The 5,070-nt window shown below is 42.9% G+C and overlaps 1 long non-coding RNA gene across 1 annotated transcript; it reads right to left on the bottom strand.

The window, feature by feature from the left end:
- Window positions 1-2,001: 2,001 nt before the first annotated feature.
- LOC309476513 lies at window positions 2,002-2,847 on the bottom strand. The gene is made up of 2 exons (XR_014198225.1): window positions 2,431-2,847; window positions 2,002-2,351 (listed from the first exon to the last, which is right to left on the bottom strand). It is a non-coding gene; the product is annotated as an uncharacterized lncRNA (long non-coding RNA).
- Window positions 2,848-5,070: the final 2,223 nt, after the last annotated feature.

Below are 5,070 nucleotides of genomic sequence, written 5' to 3'. Positions count from 1 at the left end.
TAAAATGCGGTCATTATTGCGCTCCCTCACGCTGTTCGAACCCGAATGAAGAAGACGTTTTAAAGAATGTCCCATCTGCTTTGATGTCGTTGATCTATAGCCTCTGGTGTCTGAGAATCAACAACGAGTTTTTACAATAGTGTTGTCAAATATCTATTCCGAAGCTGTGGGGGGAGCTCTAGAGAGAAACCTGCGAGCAAAAAGCGAGAATACAGCGAAGAAATCCCGAAACTACTGAGCCCTGCTTTAAATTTATTTTTATCTAAATTTACTTAAGTTTATCTAAAGTCACAAACTGCCCATTCTAGGAAAGACACAAATTAAATCTCTCATGGGTCACTACGAATAACGTATTAACAGTCGCGTCCGTTACTGTAAACCTTTATTTTTTGCGTGATGTTGCACGGACGCACGCCAGTAGGTGTCAGTATAAGTGAGTGTAACACTGCACAGCATTAACTCACCAAGTCATTTGACAAATAGTCTTCAGTAACAGGCTAATACAGCATTACATTTCACGTTCCTGGCAGCTAATTCATTACGATGGCATAACATAGTGTGTTCTAATGTTCAGGTAATACAAAAATAAATGTATTAGCTGATATTTTAATTTATATGATTCGTGAATTCCACATATCTCTGCGCGGTGAAAACAACATCTCCCATCATTCCACTCTCCTTCATAGCGTCATCAAGCTTCATCTTTGTTATTTTCTTGAAAATGTGACCTCTGGCGGCGAAAAAATTACAGATTGTACCTTTAATTATTCAATATAATCATATAATCCCTTATCGTACATTTTAAACATTTAATCATTTATAATACTACTTATTTTTCTAGCTCTTGCAATGTTTGCTTTTGTTGTTTATTTATTATGATTGTGTGGTCTCAATGGGTAGGTCTTCATAAGTAAGAGACAGTGTTGGGCAGTAGCGTCGCTACAAGTAGTGACGTTACTAGCTTAACTACATTTCTCAATAGCGTGGTGGTAGCGTCGCTGTTTTCTGAATCAAATAGCTTTTCAGTAGCTAAGCTCTTTTGTTGATCAAGTAGTGCGGTAGCGTCCACTCAAGCTGAAGCTACATTTTCTGAAGCACAAGCTCAACTCGGGCGCCGCATCATTAACATCGCGCAACATCAGCATCACACGTGCACACGGAACGCACATATAGGAAACCTTGTGAATAACGGCCGTTTAAGACCGCAAGCGCGAATTGTTTTCGCCGTGCATGTTCAATGAGTGCATTCACACCGCGAGAAGAAGCAGCGCTTTGAGCGTCAAGCAGGAGCGTCGCGTGAGCAGTAGTGAAGCTGAGGGTTTCGGCGCCGAGTCTATTTTTCATTCACCATTGAGCTCACGCACAATTAAAGTGAAAGCACACTTTTGATGGACAAAATAAATATGATTTCACACTAAAAGTACCTAAAATGCACATTATTTGCATGTGTGTTTTAACAAGAACTAGAGTAGACTATGTCAGAAATCAGAAAGACTCAAAAATAGAAAATGTACCCATTTAAACTTGTTTTTATTAATCAGTTTGGGTAGAAGTGGTGTTTTATAATATATATATATATATATAGTTATATAGTGTTTTATAAACAAAAATATATAGAAAATAAATATGTGTGTGTGCTGTAGTGTAAAGTGGTTAAAAAAAATAAATCGGAATCGGCTAAAAACTGTATCGGCAGGTCAAAACTCAATGAAAAATCGGAATCGGCCTAGAAAATTGTAATCGGTGCATCTCTATAATCTTTTTGATTGGCTGGTATCAAACATTATCACATAATCTGATGTTTACCTAGATGTTTTATTTATTTATTTCTACATTTACCGTAGTATTGTCGATGGGTTCCATAACACATCCTGCAAAAGGGGGGCCTTGGCCAGAACCTAGTGGTAATTGGGGGGCCTTGTCATGGAAAAGTTTGGGAACCCCTGATTTAAAGGACATGTTTTTTTTGGCCATGTTGGTACTGTTTGGAGCAGGTTTTAATTCTTTTGTGGTTTGAGCTGAGTTGAGTTTTAAATTAACTTACAGTTAGTCCTGCAAATGTGCCCAAGTCTAAATTGTGCATGCAGGCAAACACATGTGCACATGCATACGTACACATACAGATGAATACACACACACTCTCGACACCTGGTTTTGTTATTATGTGGATCACGTTTTTTGTTTGTTTGTTTGTGCTGCCAAATTGGTTTGGAACAGTTGTTGAATAAACAATTGAACTTAAAGCGACACTATGTAACTTTTCAACCTTCATAATATATTTCCAAGATCCTTGTGATGGTACATCAACTTACAATAGGTTGAATGACACGTCTGCCATAGCCTGACAGGGTCTGTATCGCTTTTACTGGCACTATGTAACTTCGGGGTTCGGGTAGTAACCTGAGCACAAAAAGAACTACAAAATTCTACTGCTTTACGGCATACGTCACTTCCCCCACCACTTCGTCAAATTTGGACGTGAGAGGCCAACCAGCGTTTGTTTTCGGCTTTCGTGCGTATGTTTTTGTCATGGGGACTGTTTACACCTGGCCACTTTATGCGTTTTCTCAGATCGGATAGCTATCCGATCGTGAAAAGTCCAGGTTTAAATGCCCTCCGAAACGCATTTGAGACGGATTTGAATCCGATCCCTCAAACCACTTCAGGAGGAGATCTGAGACGCATTCCAGACGAAACTGGACAAGTGTAAATGCATATGGTTGTTGAAACCACATATGTAAATTGTACTCCTCCCCAAAATGCTAAAAAAAATTAAATAAAAAAAAGTGTGAGAGCGTGTTATAGGCTATATGTTATATCCAGATATGACGACGCGCTGGAACCAATTTTTTTTACAGTCAATGGCTGGAACTGTCACGTAACGGATGAATATGAGACGAGGATTCAAATGCAGAGGAATTTATTGATGACATGCAGACAGGGTAACAAACTAAAAAAACACAGAGCTCCAGGAACACGCAACAAGGACAGGTAACTCGGACAACGAACCAGCACAAGACTACGAACACAAGGAGGCTAAATAGGGGAACAAACAAAGGAGGGTAACGAGACAGACAGGTGGGACAAATTAACCAATAATCAGATAACAAGATGGGAGGGGCTAGACAATAGACACGAGCACATGCCCAAAATAACAAAACACCCATGTGCAGCACAAGACAGGACAGGCATGTGACATTACCCCCTCCCTACGGAGCGGCTACCAGACGCTCCATAAGACCAGGGCGGGAAGGGAGGGACAGACCAGGGCGGGAAGGGAGGGACAGACCAGGGCGGGAAGGGAGGGACAGACCAGGGCGGGACGGGGGGGACAGACCAGGGCGGGAAAAGGGGAATGGACCGTTCAGAAGGCCAGGGAGGCACACAAAGTTCGGGAGTCCAGGGCGGAGCAGACAGTCCATCGGGCGGCCAGGGCGGAGCAGACAGTCCATCGGGCGGCCAGGGCGGAGACGACAGTCCATCGGGCGGCCAGGGCGGAGACTTTCCCTCGGGCGGCCAGGGCGGAGACTTTCCCTCGGGCGGCCAGGGCGGAGACTTTCCCTCGGGCGGCCAGGGCGGAGACTTTCCCTCGGGCGGCCAGGGCGGAGACTTTCCCTCGGGCGGCCAGGGCGGTGAAGACCCCTCGGGCGGCCAGGGCGGTGAAGACCCCTCGGGCGGCGAAGACCCCTCGGGCGGCCAGGGCGGTGAAGACCCCTCGGGCGGCCAGGGCGGTGAAGACCCCTCGGGCGGCCACGGCGGTGAAGACCCCTCGGGCGGCCACGGCGGTGAAGACCCCTCGGGCGGCCACGGCGGTGAAGACCCCTCGGGCGGCCACGGCGGTGAAGACCCCTCGGGCGGCCACGGCGGTGAAGACCCCTCGGGCGGCCACGGCGCTGGCACTGGAACTGGCACCACCGGAACTGGCACTGGAACCACCGACTCAGGCACCGGAACTGGCACCACCGACTCAGGCACCGGAACTGGCACCACCGGCTCAGGCACCGGAACTGGCACCACCGGCTCAGGCTCAGGAACTGGAACAGACACCACCGGCCCAGGAACTGGAACAGACACCACCGGCCCAGGCACTGGAACAGACACCACCGGCTCAGGCACTGGAACTGGCACCAACAGCTCAAACCGCCCAATTGGGCGGGAACCTGAATATTGAATATTGAAATCAATATTTTCAAACAATGTAAGTTTCATAAGACTGTATATGAAAAACTATATAAAAAAAGTATATTTAATAGGCTACTCGATCAAAAGAGTTAACACAACTACAAGCCAAGTATACTTTGAATAATTAAACGTTTAAGTATATCTCGATCAAAAGATTGGGTACAAGTACAGGCCAAATATACTTGGACTTTTTTCTCAGTATAAGTCAAGTACACTTAAGTGTAATTTAAGTATATTTCTGAGAAGTATATAAAGTATATTTTTGAGAAGTATATAAAATGTAGACTGAAAGTATGGTTTCTTCTTTTTAGTTGAAAAGAAGTATACTAATATAGCACTTGAATAAACGTATTTTTCTTAAGGGAATTATTATCGCTGTGTACAAGATCAGGTTCAGGTCCATGCTTATTTTATTTACTCTATAAGCTATTCCACCCGAAAGCTTGTTACTATATAGACTTGAACATGTTAGTTTATAAGACAGTGTGAAATATTATGTAAAAAAAAAAAAAAAGGATTTAATAAGCTACTCAATCAAAATAGAAAAAACAAGTACAAGCCAAGAATACTTAGAATACTTAATTATACTTTTATATCTCGATCAACAAATATAGGACAAATATACTGTATATGTATACAAATATGTCAGTATAAGTCAAGACACATCGAATATGACCAATTACATTTATTTTCATATTAAATACCACAATGTGTCATTTACTTTCAAATGTGACAATTTATCATTTATAATTAATAATGAATTTATATTATAAATACACATAGATGTAGCTATTATCTGCACATGTATATTTATTTAATTGCAGGTTGATAACGCATTTTGTCCAGTGAACCGAGTTTGAAACTAAATATATAAAAACTAAATATAAA

Source organism: Leuciscus leuciscus (genome assembly GCF_965113295.1).
Source record: "Leuciscus leuciscus genome assembly, chromosome: 15".
Taxonomy (NCBI): domain Eukaryota; kingdom Metazoa; phylum Chordata; class Actinopteri; order Cypriniformes; family Leuciscidae; genus Leuciscus; species Leuciscus leuciscus.
The sequence above is the reverse complement of the archived record's forward strand: the minus strand, read 5'-3'. Positions and strand labels throughout refer to the sequence as shown.